Source organism: Rattus norvegicus, chromosome 6, assembly GCF_021556685.1.
Source record: "Rattus norvegicus strain SHRSP/BbbUtx chromosome 6, alternate assembly SHRSP_T2T, whole genome shotgun sequence".
NCBI classification, from domain to species: domain Eukaryota; kingdom Metazoa; phylum Chordata; class Mammalia; order Rodentia; family Muridae; genus Rattus; species Rattus norvegicus.
In genome coordinates, this window is record NC_141539.1 from 45070743 (window position 1) to 45089648 (window position 18906).

The 18906-nt window shown below is 41.0% G+C and overlaps 1 long non-coding RNA gene across 2 annotated transcripts; it reads left to right on the forward strand.

The window, feature by feature from the left end:
- Positions 1 to 214: 214 nt before the first annotated feature.
- Positions 215 to 18324, forward strand: LOC102555927 (uncharacterized). Of its 2 annotated transcripts, none has more exons than XR_015622278.1 (3): positions 215 to 456; positions 965 to 1014; positions 15074 to 18324. It is a non-coding gene; the product is annotated as an uncharacterized LOC102555927 (long non-coding RNA). The 2 variants fall into 2 exon arrangements; XR_015622279.1 differs by lacking the exon at positions 15074 to 18324 and adding an exon at positions 13201 to 13809.
- The last annotated feature ends 582 nt before the right edge of the window (positions 18325 to 18906 follow it).

The window sequence follows — 18906 nt, forward strand, 5'->3', positions numbered from 1 at the left end:
AATCCTTTTTGCTGGGAAAAGGGGTGGGGATCAAGTTTTTTTTTTCTACTCTAACTATATGAAATCCACTCACACATGGAGGGCCACCAGCTCTAATCAAAGCTCAGTGATTTAATACAAATCCCACCCTATACCATGTCATACAACCATTGGGAATAATTGTCAGCAGCATATCTGAATGCCATGACCCAGACAGGCTGACACAAAGTCAACCACACAACATTCTTGCACAAGCAGGAACTGGGAGCAAGTGGCAGAGCTTCGCTGCTTCTCCAGTGCTTCTCCATGGAGTATTTTTCACCCAGTTTCTAAACCTCCAGTTACTCTGAGAGAGTGCAATGTCTAAACAAGCAGGGGAAAGAAAAGAAAAAAGAAGAATGACGACTTTTGCAACACAAGGATGAATTTGTTTGAGAAACATTAACTGGCAGGCATTCATCTCCATGGATTCACAAGGTGACTCAACTCCTTGCACTGTCTCAGATAACTGACTTTAGTATTGGGGTAGAAAACAAACTAGTTCTAGAAAGCATATTATGTTGCTGCTTAAGCTGTTGAAATAGCAAAAGGCGCTAAGAGATGTTTGTTTAGGTGTTCAATCCGATTGACTTTGTTCATTTTCACCTGGGTGGTAGGTTGCTGGCTCCACCAAGAAGGATTACAAGAAACAGACACAGGAAATGTGCCCTTGTGTCAAGGTGGGCTGCCAATAGGCAGTGGCATCTACATCATGTCATTGCCCTCCTCATGAAGACCTTGGGTGAACAGTATTTGATTCAGAAAACAAAATTTTGCTCAGTCAAGGGTTCACTTTTTGACTTAACAATAGAGAGTTAATTTTGAAATATACATATATATACATATATATGTATATATATATGTGTGTGTGTGTGTGTGTGTGTGTGTGTGTGTGTAAGAAAGACATATATAACATGTATATATTTTTCTTTCTTTTGATATATAGGAAGAACAAAGACCAAGACAAGAACAACCTCAAGTAACATTACAGACTGGGTACTTTCTTTCACATATACTTACTATACTCTACTGTGTCTGTCTTTCTCTCACAAATATGTCCCTTTATGTTTTTTCATTTGATTGTTTTTTAAAGATACTTAATTGTAGTTAATGATCAGTTTTACAGACATCTCAGATACATTTTTGAAAAGACATAAGAAGTTAGATTTAGGGATGGGTTGGTTTTTAGATAGATGGAGAGAGATAGATGGGTGGATGTAGATGTCTGAATGGATTAAGATTGGATGACTGAGTTGATTGAAGAATGGATGGATAAATACAGTTGAATGGATGGATGTAGTTGGAGAGTAGGATGACAATTAGATGTATGAGTTTTTGGATGGATGGATGGATGGATGGATGGATGGATGGATGGATGGATGGAATACTAGATACTCATTTGACAAAGTTATACAAATTATCTTTGAAATTATGACCTTTACAAGGTTATTCTAAGAGGAGGAGGGACTCTCCGCTATAAGGGAGAACTGTTTTTATGAGGAAGGGAGGTGGGTGAGGGGAATCTCTATTGCACTAATCTTTGGTGGACAGAGCTAATTAAATAAGTGACTTAGCACTCACATCATCTGGTTAATGCACCACCAAATGGGCCCCAGATACTTCGGTCATTATACTGATGGAAAGCTTTTGGGGAGAGAAAACACATCTCCCTGTGATCACCCTGTAATTATCCATTTCTTGCCTCGCTCTTGCTGGTTTTGATAAGATCCATTAGGCTAATAATTACAGGCTCTGCTAATGTACGATGACTCTATAGACATACGCTTCTTTCAGTCACTGTGTGAGACTGAAATACGTTAACCTCTTAAATGTCTTCAATCATAGGCTGTGTCAGACCTGTATTAACAGCCTGGCTCCACTGCCCAGGCTCCTGCTAGCTGCACACATGTGTGGAAACAAAGCCTTTTCATTTTGCTCATGGCTATTTCCCTTTTTAGGAACATGAAATGAAATACTGTGTTTATCCTGTAGGTCCCAAGAATGTACGTCAGCTGCAATGCCTGAAATAGACATGGTTTGTTGCCCTAAATATTTGATTCTTGAGTCAAGTTATTATAATTGCTAGACATCTTTCTTTAAATAGAAGGGGAAGCATAACAGCGCGTTTGAAATAAATGCCATGTGAAGATGTAGCATGGTTCCTCTTTAAAAAATATAATATCCCTAGGCTTAATGGATGCGCTAAATACTGATGAGTTTTTTAACTTATCTGAAGTTCTGTAGTTTTAAGGAGGCAGGATTAAAAGGTCTCAAGGTTAGGAGAAGGTTTGTAGCAGTTAAAGGGATTTCGGTTACAAAAAGACATAAACTTAACACAGCCTTTTGTAAAACCATTGCATTGTTGATCAGCCAAGGCTCTAACCCTAAGGCTGCTGTTTCTGTTAGTCTGATAAGTGTATTCAGATTAAAGAGTGACGGCAAATACACTTACCACAGACAAAGCTTTGCACAGGGCAACCTAACTGCCTTTGAATTTCTTGATAACTTATCTTCCACAAGCAGAGCAGAGCTGAAGCTGCCAGGCCACCTTGACATCTAAGGAGATGGCCTTCAGACAGAGATATCTTCAAGGAGTCTTGCTTGGGATGTAATCAAGTCAAAGAAGAAAATAGAGACTAGGAGTTTCTGGGTGTTCCTGGAATATGCATTGTGGTGTGAAATGCCCACTAACATCCCAGTCTGATTCTTGTGATGTTGTTGTTGTTGTTGTTGTTGCTATTGGTGTGTGTGTGTGTGTGTGTGTGTGTGTGTGTGTGTGAGAGAGAGAGAGAGAGAGAGAGAGAGAGAGAGAGAGAGAGAGAGGGAGGGAGGGAGGGAGGGAGAGGGAGAGGGAGACAGACAGACAGACAGACAGACAGAGGCAGAGGAACAAGAAGAGTGAAAAGGAGAGACTTCATCAGGACTAACTTGATGGAGAGAGATGAGTTCTATTAACTTATGTCTAGAGCAACTTGCTAATTTTTAGCCCACATTTACACTCAATTTTCTGCTTACCGATAGCTATGCAGGTTGTAGAAAACAGTAAATTAAGATGAGCATTGTACCCAAATGTTGTCCATGGAGAAGAAAGCTAATAATATGCATAAAGAGGTACAAAGAAGATTGTACGCTAACAAGACAGACCCTCATAATGAGAAAATCGGGAGCTACTCCCCTCTCAGAGAGGAGGCACTGGCCCAGCTGGGAGGTGGAGGGGGAACAAAACACTACGTGCTTCCCAGGCTGGTTTCTGTTTGGCCCTTCGGATCTAGGCTGTCTCTTTTTATGTAGTAAAACAAATGCAGAAATGCAAGCTCAGCACACTGCTTATTCCTGGCTCGTCAAGATGCATGTGTGGGTGAATTCCTGTCCTATTTATTTCTCCATGGAGTTGACTCCAAATTCACTGAGGTCTCTTTCTCACAATGGCTCGGGCCCATCTCCTCTACTTCCACCATTAGGAGCAATCCTATTCTGGTAATGATGGCCATACGGTGACAAACACAGTGTGTTTGTTGCACTCTAGACATTTCTCTTAGTTTTTGCAAGTAGCATTGCTTTCCACATTCTACCATATTCCTAGCTTTCTTCCCATGGACCACGTTGCCAACATCCACCCATTGCCCCCCAGGTCACTACTTCAATGCAGGCCCTTATTGCCTACTTAATGGGTATGCAAGATATCTCTGTCCTCTATTTACATTCATTGGTGGGTGGGACTAACAGTTAAATAAGCTCAGTCTTTTTTACCAAAAATCAAATTATTCAGTATTTCTAACCTGAGCCTGGTAAATGTGAAACACATCAGTTTTCTTTGAGAAAATAATGGTGTATTGGGGGTGGGAAGGAGGATTTATGACCTATCGATAAATCACACTGAATAAAACAGACAGGTTCAAGATCAGCGATTCCAACTCACAGGAGAAGGCAATTGGAGCATTCCAAGTGCAGCCTGTCATACAAGCACGGGAGGAGAGAATAGAGGTTGAGATTCAGAAAACGCATGCATTATTCAGCCAATGTAGAGAGCCTTCACTCACAGCCAAAGAGACAGGAAGCCCATCACAGTCAGAGCAACCTCGGAAAGCAAGGGCTAGTTCTTGTTATGTGCCAGGCATCGGGGACAGGAGGATCCAGAGGAGGGTGTGAAAGGCGACAGGCATTTCCCTAGACATCTACAACAGGAGATGCTTCGTGGAATCACATCCTAAATGCCGAGCAGAAGTGCTCTCCTTCTGAGTGGTTCTATAAATATTTATTAATTACTCTGTGCCAGGTGATAGACTAAACCCAAAAGCTCTCAATCAGTCTAACAAAATCTCTACACTCCTCAGCAGAGTGATGTAGGCATGAAAACATGATGCAGCATTTAAATGTGTAAGGCCAAACACACAAAGGAAACCTTACATAGTTTTGAATTGTTATATTAACATCATATACAATTTTAATATATGTATAATATGCATACCATATACAAATTGTACATACATTATGATGTACATTAATACAATAGGTTAAAATACAAAAAGCTAAGTCATTTTTTAAAAGATACATTTTACTTGTTGTTATGTGCATGAGTGTCTGCGTGGGGGGCGATGTGCACGAGTGCAAATGTCAGAAGAAACTGGAAGATATCAGACTCCCTAGAGCTGGAGTTAAAGGCCATTGTGAGCCACTAAGTGTATATATTGGGAACTGAATCTGGGTCTCTGCATGAGCAGCTGGTGTTCTTAACTGCCTGGCCATTTCCCCAACCCTCTAGCTACCGTACTTTTTTACATGTCTTTCTTCCTTCTCCAAAGGAGCTTCCCTCTCTTCAGTAGATCTTCCGTCTTTCTTAGAAAGTCTCTTTATCTCTGTCTGTCTCTGTGTATGTGGGTATCTCGGTCCCTTGTTGCTGTCTTTCTCTATCTCTGTCTATATATCTTTCTGTCTCTGTCTTTGTCTCTGTTTGCCTCTGTTTGCCTCTGTCTGTCTCTTCTGTCTCTGTCTCTGTCTCTCTGTCTCTCTCTCTCTTTGTGTGTGTGTGTGTGTGTGTGTGTGTGTGTGTGTGTGTGTGTGTGTGTGTGCATGTGAGATGGGGGATAGGACCCAAGGCCTTACACATACCATGTAAGCACTTTACCACTGAGCCCCACTCCCAGTCCCATGCACCTTAATGCAATTGTTTTCCCGGTAGCTTTCTAAGAGTTCATTCCCTGCAAACACGGCTTGGCAGAGATAGTATTTCGAGGCATGTATAATCATAATGTAATACCAAAAATAATCTATGATCTCCCTTTCTGACATGCTCTGAGTGACTGCTAACATTGCTGATCTGGAAGGTTCACTGAACCTGAAACAGCAGGAAGTGACAGATGTCAGTTGGTGCAGGTGACACGGGCAGAAAAAGAAATACTTCCCTCCCAATTCACAGGTTCCGTCTGTCACTCCATTGAGAATCTGTAGCCCCTGATTAGGGACTGTCATGCAGGAAGAACCAACCATGATGTACAAATAGAGAGAAGCATGCAGGTGCATGGCAGACTTGAAAGGAAGAGAGCACAGTGTGACGCACACTCAGAGTGCAAACAAGAACAAAACTGGCGGCAGCTGCAGAAGCCGTGCGACTGAACGCTTTGACCTTGCCTTTCAATTTTTTGACCTGGAAAACCAGAGAGCAACAATATCAGATTTGGGTTCTGAAACTTCGGGTTCATACGAACATAGACGATATTGCATACAGTTCTTTAGTTCTTCTTTTTTTCAAATAATGAAACATTATTTGAGAGCACAGAGCAGAAGAGAGTTTTCATTTTTGAGCCTCTCAAATTTGTCCCCTATCTACCAGCAGTAGGGATATCACAAAAATTAAAAACAAGAAGACATTCTGAAAGGGTCCATTTTGACATAAAAACTGTTTGGTTAAGAATTCACTTCCAGACCGTAAGCTAAGGTAAACCTATCAACGGCCATTTTCATGGAATTTTTAGATTTGACTTCTCCCGTGCTTTCCAAGCAGGGGACATGGGTGTCCTCAGCCTCCTGTCTATCCCATGGATGAGAGCTGTTATTTTTTCCTTTCACCATTTCACTGGCATTGTGTTCTTTTTGTTCCCCTCACAGCAGGGAAGCTGGACGGCAGATATTTGTTCAATAACACACCATCAGCAAAGAATAGACAGAGACACTGTTTCCCTTTCCACTAGGCAAGAGCTCTCCCTGATCTCCCTGTCCAGTCACTGACCAGAAAACAGGATGGAGATGTTGCTGTATCTTGTAACAAAGAAGCCATCTTTGTCCACTGATCTTTAAGTCCCAGAGAAATTTAAATGAACAAAGACTATGACATTGGGGGAAGTCACTAAACACTCTCTAATGAGCCAGCTACATCAAATCAGATGTTCCCTATCAGATATTTTCTCTGGCATAATTGGCCCACAACTCCAGAGAAATTCATTTGTTCATAGATGTTTTTCTCTTGGAAATAGTCTGCACATTCTCACAACTCAGCTGAATTTGTGTGTGTGTGTGTGTGTGTGTGTGTGTGTGTGTGTGTGTGTGTGTGCATGCATATGATGGTGTGCATTGTATTTCTGTGTACATGTTTCTGTGTGTATATGTGTGATGTATGTACATGTGTGTATGCATATACATATATGAGTGTACATGTATATATATGTGTGGGTACTTGTATAAGTATGTATGTATGTATGTATGTACATCTATATGTGTGCACGTGTTATATGTAGATGTGCACATACATGCATATGTGTATTTAGGTAAGGGCTGTTCTTGACTACCTCACTCGTCTGTCCATAAATTGCACTATTTATTGGTTCTACCCAGTCTTTGCTGGATGGCAAAGTTAGAATTGATTACTTCCTCTCTGCGCTTCCATAATAACAAACGTTTGAATCTCTGTCACTCAGAGGTATGAAAACATGGAAGAAAACCTGTGTCTGTTTTCTCACTGTCTTGCCTGGGAAGACAAGCAAAGTGAGAGTATATGAATAATTTTCATGTGAATTCCAATCCAGCTATCATTCATTTCAAAATGTCACCATCTAACTGGTTACATTATTACCAAATATAAATCCAATTCAAATCACAGGACAGGAGAGTACCTGCCTGGTGTGTGCTTTGTACTGCATAGAGACATTTTTTAATCCTCTCTGATGTTGGAGTGGCAGTTTCCTCCACTCAGTCTTTTCATTGTGATGAGTGTTTGTGGGCGGGTGTGACCTGAGACAGAGGTGGCCTGTGGGTTCTAGGTAGAAGTTACCTTCCAGTCAATCCCTGATTTTTCTTTGCCAGGGGGTGAGTGTTTGTTGTCAGAGCAGTGTTTCTGCACTGGAGATGAAGAGAGACCTGGAGACAGAGACATGCCAGGCAGTTGCTGGTCAGCATCCTTTGTGCCTGACGGGGAGCCTCCCATGGAGTCCTTCACATTTATATGTCTGTTGTAGGGCCTCCTGTGATAGAATCAGGGCCAGACGCTTTGCCCAGCCTATTCAGAACACTGTCTTTGAGGGCAGAGAGGAGACTCTCTCCTAGGATTACACAGAGTTTGCACAGGTCCTTTCTTATTTCTGTGATAGATGTGTTTCACTGTTAAGCACTCTCCCCTGCTGTGGAGAATGGTGAATGATACATGATGTTTTGGTCTATAACATCTGTCTAAGGAGACACATGCAGAGGCAGACTCTTCTGGTTCTGTTGGTGAATACAGTGATGAAGACAAGCACCAGAAATCAGGCATGTCAACCATGGGCCGGACCAAAGGGCCTGGTGGACACCCTGTAAAACCTTTATCTGAGTTAAGCATTGACATTTGAGAGAGGGGGGGAAAAGAATACATCCTGCTGAAAATGTAAAATGGAGGGGAGATGGGGGAAGGCTGACAGAATTAATACTGGGGACAGAGAGTAGGAAAGGCAGCTGCATGGTGTGTGTCAATGGAGCACCAGTTTGCCTTGATGGTCATAAGAAACACCTCATCAGCAGCAAAAGTTCATGCTTCTGTTACAGTTGAGAGCAACTGTTTTCAGTCTGTGCTGGCCACAGCAGTCTCACTTCGTTCCATGTGTCTTCCTCATTCTGGGATTAGGACCAAAGCAGGGCCACATCTGGAACACGTTACAGTCACAGTAGAAGAGGCAAGTTAGAAGAGTGCCACAGCTCTTAAAGCTTTTGATCCCATACAAAGCCAAGCGAACTTAACCTTCTCCCAATTGATTAGTCATCTCGTCACCCAACCATGCCTAATATTAAGAGGAAAGAATTCTCTGCCAGCAGGAATCTGTTGCAAGGGCAGAGGTGTAGTTGGCGTGAAGCAAAGGCATGATATGTTAAGCATCAATGATGTGAGTTTTAGAACCTGAAGACCATGGACAGGTGAAAGGTTTCCCTGTGAGCAAAGGTTCTAATAGAATCGCATCAGCGCTCTCTGGGACCCTGTATAGTCAGTGCGGACTGCTGTAACAGAAAGAACAAAACAAAATAAACAGACATGGACTAATGAGCATAAGCAACAGAAACCCAGCTCTTAGTAGATTCCAGAATCACAGTTGGCTTCTAATAAAGTGTCTCTCTGGTTTGAAGAAGGCCTTTAGGTCAGAGCTCCCGTATCTACAGTTCTGAGTCATGGGTAGACTTTGGCAGGTCTTTTAAGCATTGACATTGGCTCATAGCCTTCCAACACAGCGAGATAACCCATCATCATTTAGCAATCCTTACCTTGCTACTTTTTGTTTTATAACAAAATGTAATTCGTTTTATAAAAGCCAGGCTAGCATGATTCTCTTCCCTTCTCTTTCCCTCGTACCCCTACCCTGTTCCTTTTTAGCCATAATAATGGATCTTCAAAGTTGCACACATTACTTCCAGAATCATTTGATAACTCGTGGATTATCTCTCATGAGTATCCAACAAGGTCATTCTGTACTTTGAAATCTAGTCTGGAGTCTGACGTGGTCAGGGAAAACACAATAAAAAAGAGGCAAGAATAAATGACTGGTGACATCATGGAGAATACGTTCTATTGTCCCTCAATAATACTTGTAGGCTTTGTATGCCCGGCTTGTCATTGAATAATCAAAAACTGTGCCCTGAACATGATCAGAGACATGGCTCTGTGTGAAAAAGGGGGAAAAGGTGAAATGGAAGACGACCTTTCCAGAAAATCTCGAACCCTAGCAGAAATCATTCTTTTCACTACCTGCTCGATCTGGCAGGGCTGGTCCTCTGCGCCAGGGTGCTTTGCTCTGTCTTCTGCCCGTCAACTCTCTTTACATCAGTGATCTAATTAGCCAGGCTGCAGGACCAGCAGAGGACCAGGCAGGCTCACTTAGCTCGTTAAAAGTTCCCAGTCTCCTGCTTGGGAAATTGTTCTCTAGTTTTACCAGTGCTGTTTGCCTTTTGCAGATCTCAGGGGAGAGAGGCAGGGCTAGTTGAATTCCTGGTAAGGCCCCTTGGCTCAAGGCCTCCATAAAATCTTGGCACCAGCCTTCCTGACTTGGGGCTTTCCTCGTTAAACCGAGAGACAGGAGGTAGTTGTGTGGCTTTGAGAGGCCCAGGTGAGACAGACTAGTCTCCTCCTCCCTGAGGGCTCAGAGCTGAGACAGACCTCTTAAAGTGAGGTTAGGAGAAGGAGACATTGGGCTCTGTAGGGGAGAGGCTGGGACATAGCCATGACAATAGATATGTGCAAGTTACAAATCAAGAGTTCCAAAACTAACATGCCATATGCACACCATTGCTATACACCCTATACAACCTCTATCTTATACTTGTACTTATACTTGTTCATCCTCCTTACGTTTACTTTATTATTTGGGTCTCTTGTCATTTCATAGGAATAACAAGGCACAGTGCAGAAGCAGTTTGGAGAGAGAGAGAGAGAGAGAGAGAGAGAGAGAGAGAGAGAGAGAGAGAGAGAGAGAGAATGTGCAAGTTCTGATTTGCTGCAAAAAGAATAAAATCTCTAGAAATGGCCAGTCACCTCTATCATACCTTCACACACTCACTAGCTTTGTAAATCCTATTTTGAGGGGGAATTATCTCGAAGGGTAAAAAGGGTCCAGTGCTCATCAGCAGATACCCTAAAGGACAGGAGCCACTGTAAGGGCCAGTGCGCTGATCATAATTTGTAGATGAATGAAGTCACAGCAGCAAGGGGAAGCAAGAACTCTATCCCTCTTCCCCAAGAATCAAATAACCTTTCCCTCCAGTACATAAGAACAGGGTGGGTCCTAGTCATTTTAAAACACTGAAGTGCTCACTCACATGATGGTCCACAAGTGGCAGGCTAGAGCAAGGACCTATTCAGTTGCCCCTTTTCCTTCCTGCTCACAGGGCCACTAACCCCCTTATTACAGTGTGTACAGGGCATGGGCCAGTTGTACTATGTCTGATAGTAGGAGCATCCTGGGACAGAAAACAAGGTCAACTTCGGTTCTCTGAATGGCAGTCTTCAAGAGGGAGATGTGACAATGGAAGTCCCTGTTGATGGGTAGCTGAAGGAGGGGAGGTTGGAGACAGAAACTGGTTAGTGTAACACCTGGCTCCTGCTAAGTGCTAACGCTCTGTGCTCTGGGTTATATTTACTGCCTGCATCCATTAATAAGCAAGCTAATGACCAGGCTGTCCCTGAGGTCTCTTTCAGCTCTAACAGGCTGTGTTCAACATCAGGACACTTTGCTTGCAGCATTTAAACGTCGATTTCTAGAATGTTGTGCGGATGCCCTATGGAACCCAACATCTGGGCAGGGGAAGATGGAAATGGCATTTCCCTCTTTGCATTATAGATGACATGATTGATGGACCCCCAGTCCTCATCCTCCAAGCCTTGGACTGGAGCTGTTGCTTTAAACTGGGAAGCTATCACACTGAATTAGCAAAAATGTAATTAAGAGCTCTGACAGTCAGCTTCCTGAGAGCCTTCCTACTAAAACACAGCTGAGCAAGAGTTCCTGCTCTGCCCCTGAATTAAGGCTTCTCCAGGGCTTGCTTACTTGTGTTTATATGAAACACAGCTCATTTTAATACCAACCCTGGTTATATGCCAACATAAAAACTATGCAAAGATTGATGCATGCCATTGTGTGTTTTCTTCAAAAATAACGACAGGTTTTATCTACTGCATACCTGGGCATGCCATGATCTTTGATAAATATATTTCATGCAGAACCTCTTCCTTTTTTTGGAGCTTCTACAGGTAAGTATAATTAAGGAAGTGTAGATCCTGAAGTCAGAATTCTAACTTAGTTGATTCTGTCTTCAAAGCCAACAGGTTTCCTACAACTTATTTCATTCCTCAAATATACCAAAGTCATGCACATGTAATCACATGGTGTCCTCGTTGCAAATCCGACACTGATTTCATGAATGAATTGAGCCACAACATTTGACGCAGTGAGACATTTTCCCATGAAACACAGCCTCAAAAATGTCCTCAATGAGCCCCTGTATTTGAACCCTTGGTTCCTAGTTTGTGGTTCTGTTTGGGGATGTTATGGAACTTTTAGGATGTGGAGTCTTGCTGGAGGAAGTACGTCATTGGAAGCAGGCTTTCAGAGTTTCTAGCCTTGCCTCCCTTCCAACTTCCTCCCTGCTGTGTTCATGGTGCAGATGGCTTGTTCAGCTTCCTGTTCCTGCTCAATGCTTGCTGCCTGCTTCCAGAACTTCTCATCATAATGGACTTTTCTCTCTTCAGAAGAGTTCACAAAATAAAGGCTTTCATCTCTAAGTTGCTTTTGCCCGTGGTATTTTATTACAAAAATAGAACAACTAAAACAAAATATTTTGTACATTTTATTAAATATTTTATTTGATATCCACACACGTATGTTTGAAGCATGGCAACCACCCATTCGTTCCCTTTTATTCCTCTTCCTTTTACCTCCTCACCTTACGTGCTATTTCTCTTTTGACAATTAAACTGTAATACTCGCCAAATCCATTTAGTGCTGCCCGAATGTGCAGGACTGTAGGAGCATCTATTAGAGTCCAGGGAGCAAATTCATCTCCCTGGTCCTTAGTTCCTGGTGGAAGCACAGAACAGTGTTACTTTACCCAGTCACTCAGAAGGGCATTTTACAGAGGACAGATGACATCATGGGAATAATAGGGCTTTGGAGTCAACTAGTTCTACTTTATTTTTCAACAAATATTTATTTAGCATATACTCTATGCCAGGCACGGCTCCAGTGCCAGAGGCAGCCTCCCTGCACAGCTCGACTTTAGGGGCAGGGTGCCCAGTACCAGTTAGTCTGTAACCTCAAGCAAATCATGTAAGCTTCCCTAGGTTGGTTTTGTTTTTCCATTTGTAAAATGGCATTTTAATAAGATTTGTTGCTAGAATTAGATCTGACTGTGCCTAAAGTTTCCACCATACAGTAATAGCTTAATGAAGTCTATGTAAGTCAACACCATATAACATGACTGAGAATATTTATATTACTCTGGGTGAATATGTGAATTATTTTTCAATTCTTCTCTTTGCATGATTTAAAGCTACAGATATAAAAACATTATACTTTAGAATTATATTTTTAGTTCTGGAATTTTATTTTCTTTTAAAACTTATTTTTAAGTGTGGGCAGGTATATGTGTGGATATGTGTGAAGAGTATGTATACTCTTTATGTATGTAATTTATGTGTGTGGTGTACATGTGTGTGTGTGTGTTTATGTGTGTGTGTGTGTTATATGCTCTGTGTGGTATATATGCTCTGTATATGGGCATAGCATATTGTGTGTTGTAGATGTGTATATGTCTGTATTTGAAGTATATGTGCATATGTATATGTGTGGGTAGTACATGTGTTCTGTATGCATATACATGTACTATATGTAGAATATATATGTGTGATGTATGTCTATATTTTTGCATGCATATAAACTGCGTGCACATCTGTGAATGAATGTGTAAATGCCAAAGCAGAAGAGGTGTCCTGATTTACTCTTTGCCTTTTCCCCCTTGAGAGAACTTGGGACTAAGCTGGCAGTGGTCAAGCCTCTGGGATCCTCCTGTCTGGCTACCTCGGTATTCTGTCATCTTCCTCAGCAGCATAGCTGGTTCTAATATCCAGTTATTTCTACATCAGCATAGAAGCAAAGTTAATTGAAGGTCACTAGACTATCAGTCCTACCTCCATGTGCTGTTATATAATGACTATTTATTTTCTTTTTTCATGGAAAGGTGCAACACTGGTCGAGGTGACATATGAACTGAATATATTAGACCATGGCTCAAACTTACAACTGCTGTGAGAAATAACATTGGCTATACTAAGGACATACACTCAGAGATACCTGGAGAGGGGAGAGGGGTATCAGTGATTATCCCAGGTATCAATAAAATGTGGCTATATACATGGACTTGAATTTCTGAAGGATGAGAATGAAGCAGATCTAGGAGAGAGAATCAGAGATGCCTCAAGCTGCAATTGCAAGTTCCCTGCAGCTAATGCATCTGATGCACTTCCGATGGAATTCCAACCAAGGCTTGCTTTCTTCATGTTTACCAATGTCAGAAGACACCCAACTTCCCCATTTGCATCATGTTACAGTCTTCTAAAACACAGATGTTCCTTTTGACACAGATGTTCACTTTACAGGAACTCCTATAAAAAGAGGGGCTTAAAATTTAACTGTTAAAGGGATTTTTGCAATGTCTTTTGGTATTTGTGATTTTTTAATAAAAATATTAGCTGTTTAAAATAGCAGAAAAGATCAGAAACAGATACTAAATATTTCTCTTATATGTGAAATCTAATTTTAAAATAAAATTGCATGCTTGTATATGTGTATATTCATGTGTGTATATGAGTGTGTTTACATGTGTTTTCATGTGTATTTACTTATGTATGAGTGTTTATGTGTTTGTATGTGAGTATGTTTACATATGTGTGTAATTAGTATGTTTATATGAATGTGTTTATGTGTATATGTGTGTATATGCATATGTGCTTACATGTATGTGCCTACACCTTTACAAGTGTGTGTTTACATTTCTGTGTATGTACATTTAAAGTATGTATTCATATTTGTGTATTGGTGTATGTGTTTTATATGTGTGTATGTGTTTACATGTGTATGCCTATATGTTTACACATGTGTGTTTGTATGTTTACACAGGTATGTATGTGTGTTTATGTGTGTGTGTGAGTGTTTACATGTATGTGTTTCTATTTGGATATATGAGTGTTTTTATGTACTATTTATATGTATATATGTGTTTATATGTGTGTATGTGCATTTATATATTTATTCCTGCATGTTTACATGTATATATGAGTGTGTTTACATGTGCATATTTACGTACATGACTGTTTTTATGTGTGTTTTTATGTGTTATGTATGTGTAATTACATGTGTGTGTATGTGAGTGTGTGCATATGTCTATGTTTGTGGATAAAGAAACATCATGAAGGGGAAGTCTGAAAGGAAGTGAGAACTGGAGCAGAGAAGGACCTTCCTGGATTAGGAAAGGGAAGAAAAAAGGGAGGGAGCACATGGCAGGAGGAGGGAGGGAAGAAGTGAGAACAAATATGACATGTGCATGAAGACACCACGATGAAATCAATTCCTTTGTACGCACACCCAAAACCTAATAAAAATAGAAGAGCAATATTGTGCTTTGCTTCTTGTAACTAGAACCATGGCTCATCTTGAGTTAGCACTTACATGATAGCTGAGATAGAGGTCAGGTTCTATTTGTCTTGTATGTAAGTACTGAGTTACTTTAGCCTCATTTAGCATCAAAGAAGACATTTTGCTTTGAGAAGAGATCCTGACTAGGAAAATGTTCAATTTGGTCATAGTTAATCCACAGTAGAATTTTATGATTTTACTAAAATAAGTCTTTCCCCAAAACTGTTCGATGACAAGGAATATTGTTTAAACTAATAAGTAATTTAAAAGAAACTAAAAATTATACACAGAATACTTCCCACTGTGTTTAGAAATAAATACAAACCAATACTATTAGAAGAAAAATTCACTGAAATATGAATAGTGGTTGTCTTGTAATGACAGATTATTTTTCCCTCCCCCGTTTTCCTGTTTTTCAGTTTCCACCAGAAATATGTAATACTACTATGGTTCAACCGGAGTTAACTTTTTAAGTGAAATTTCTTGAGCTAACGTCTTCTATGATTATAAACGAGAAGCCTGAGGCACTGCGCCTTCATAGTAGTATTTTCTGTTTGGCAGTTTCTCCAAATGAACTCTTTGAGAAGACAAGAAGAGAGAAAGGCTCTGTTCAAAACCATGTTAAATGTGGACCAGTGATGAGACTCAGACTAAACTTGGGTCTCCTGACCTGAACCCCAGAACTCCTCCCATCCTTGTCTTTTTCACCTCTTAACATCAAGAATCTCACTGATTTGAGTGGAAACAACAGCAAGGAATGACAGGCAAAAGCTATTGAGAGGAAGAACTGAGGGGAAGTTCAAACCTTCAAGGCAAGACTCTACTTAGTACCCCAAGAGGCTACACTTGACTTTCTATATGGATTGGATAAATAATACCTGGGATTCTCACCACGTGAAGCAACTTCTTAATATCTCATAGTTAACTCTTTGCATATAGTATAAAATTGGATCCCTCTCCCTCTCCCTCTTCTCTCCCCTTCTCTCCCTCTCCCTCTCTCCCTCTCCTCCTTTCCTCTTAGCTGACCAATGAGATCAGCCATAGATTCTGATCTCTCATTTCTCTTTAAACATTTATGTTGCTCAGAAAGTCTTGGTCTGTGCCTTTAAATCCTGATGTTTGCGGAACCTTCTGGAATCGTTGTAAAACTAGTGAATCTGGAGAAGAGCCAACACTGGCTTCATAACCACATCATCGTTCTGATCCAATTACTTCGTGGTTACTCATCACTGACAGCTTACTTTCTCTCATGCTTCCTTCTTCTATTTCTTCTTGTCTTTAATACTCTCTCATTTTTTTTACCTTCCTCTCCCTCTTCCTTTATTCACTTTCTCCAAATTACTTAGCAGACACTATTGATTTAGTTCTTATTCCTGATTTATTTTATTAATTACAACACTAGCAATGGGCCAAAGCATGGGCTAAGTTGATCAACGGATGTATTTCACTTCTTAGTCAATATCAACTAAAGCCTAAACTGTGGCAAAATTATCTCATTACACATTTAATCATCTCATGGGCACCCACGTGCTCTGTTTCTCTTGTGTGTCTTAAGATGTGTGAGTTTTAAAAACCTTTGTAAGTGAAGACAGTACCCATTGCCCATGATCTATTGTAACAATCACTACACAGCTTCTGTAGCATTAGATTTTGAGGCTGCTTTTAATTTCCAACTTGATTGGCTTGAGGAAAATGCTGGACAGTTTAGATAGCACACCTCTGAGTGTATCTGTATGGTATTTTCCAGAGGTAAGTAGATCCCTAGGACTTTGACACAGTGACTGAATTAGTTACTGCATCTACCTGAAAGCATACTGGGATGTGGGTAAAGGTAAGTGGAGAGGCACAGTTGGGTCAAGTAGGACTTTGAAGGCTCTCCCTTTCCCTGGTCATTCTCTGTATTTCCTTTTGTTCTGTCTTTCCGTCCACCATAGTGTGAGCTCTTGTTCTCTGCTACAACATCTCAACTCTCACCTCTGAAACCGTGAGCAAAACAAACAGCTCTTCACTTTCTTAAAATCTCCACAAGTTATTTCCTCATATTGATGAGAAGAAAAGCTAACACGATAGCTAATCTTCACCTGTCATCTCCAGCTCCATATCAGCCTGCATCCTGCCAGTGATGGACTACAGCTCTGAACTATAAGCCAGCCTAATTCAATGCTTTCCTTTATAAGAGTTGCCATGCTGGTCGTGGTATCTCATCACAGCAATTAAATCTAAGACAAGGAATATTGGAATTATATGTCCTTGCTTATTGGGATGGTAAGATGAGAAGTTAATTTTAGCATCTGTTCTTTTCTTTTGGCACACTAGATGTCAAACATGAGATTCAGCTTTAGGAGGACATTAAGGTTTTGCAAAAGAAACAAGCGTTTCACATGAAAGAACAGACAAGATTCTTACCATTCCTCCATCATGGTTACCTTTAACTATCAGATAAACACAACCTAGAATTATCTGGGAAGAGAATCTCAATGAAAGTATTGCTCGGATCATATTGGCTAGTGGGCATGTTGTGAACGACTGTCATGAGCAGCGCCAATCCCTGAGCAGAGGTTGTCCTTAACTGTGTAAGAAAGCTAGCTGTGCATAATTCTGCCCATCAACTAGCAAGCAAAGTTCGCCATGGCTTCCACCATTTTTCTTAGGCTGTGATTAAGTTCATTGGTCAGAGATAATTCTGTAAATAATAACAAAATGGTATGCTGAGTTGCCTTTTGGTTCCTGCCTTGGCTTTTCTCAATGATAGAGCATGGCCAGAAACTGTAAGCTGAATAAACCTTCTTCTCCGTTCTGTTGCTTTCTTCTTAGGGCGTTTTTATCAAACAAAAATTCAAGGTATTATAAAGCACAGAACTTTGCATAGATTCTTGGTGTTCACACAGATGGTCTTGTTTTGTCTGTTTTCCTGGAACTGCAAGTCCTTGAGGAGATGAGCACTCAGCACCCACCCCCCCCTTTTATGTGATACGATCAATAATTCCAGAATAAGCCGATCGAAAAATGGGCCTAAACCTAATACCTAATGTTTTGTTGCTTTATCCATTTTAGAAATCTATTTTAATGTTCCTGCAAAATTCTGAGAGTTTCATAATGCAAGTATTGAAGTGGGCACTTTGAGTGTAAGGAAGCAAACACAAAAAGGTCTGTGATACGGTTCAGGCTACAAGCAGAGTTAAAGTTGAATGGCTGTCACAGACATGAGCTATTTCAGGCTAACTCAGATATGGCTTTTCCGAGGTTCAATGTTGTTATGTCTTGGAACCCTCACAGCTTAGGTGTTGAAGCTTGTTTCCAGCTGACAATACCAGTAAGGGTTGACTGGATCCTGCAGGCATGGTTAGCTGGCTAACCTGTTGATAAGCTCCTAGTAGACAAAGGTGGGGTTTCACTGGAAGAAATGGATCCCTGGGGGGAGAGATTTGTAGGTTATCACATTATCTTTGCTCCTTCCTGAGTCAATCTCCCTATTTCTTCTTCTCTTCATTGTCTTTCCTCCCTCCCCCACCCAACTCTACTTCCTGATTACTGTGAATGAGCAACTTGTTCCTTATTCTTCCCATCAAGATTCTCTGCCTCACCAACAGCAGAAACAATGACACGGCCTGACTACAGACTGAGCTACCTCAAAAACAATACACAATAAACATTTCTTTTGAACTGCTTCACTGGGGTATATGTTGCAGTCATTGATAAGTCCAAATAACAAAACAACCCTGGCTCAGTAGAGTATGAGATTCCATAGTCCACTCTGATCCCCAAACCAGCAAGCTATGAGCACGAGGAGAAAGGCTGTGTCTAATCTGTTCTCTGGAGTGGTGCTTGTCTCTAGCTGTGCATTAGAAATGACTTCCTGGAACAATCTAGAAAAGGCCAAAGATAGGTGATGGAATTGATCCTATCCATGTATATGTAAAAGGGGATGGTAGTCAGGAGGAGGAGTTTCAGTAGGTGAGGCCAATGAATACAAAGAAAAGGAATGTGATGATTTGAAAGTAAATGACTCCCATAGGCTCAAAGAGCGGCACTATTAGGAGGTGTGGCCTTGTTGGAATAGGTGTGGCCTTGTTGGAGAAAGTATCACTGAGGGCTGACTTTGAAGTCTCAGAATCTCAAGCAAGATCTAGTATGGCACTCTGTTCCTGATAAATGCCAATCTGGATATAGAATTCTCAGCTACCTCCTCGGTTCCATGTCGGCCTGAATCCTGCCAATGATTGACTAAACCTCTGAACTATAAGCCAGCCTA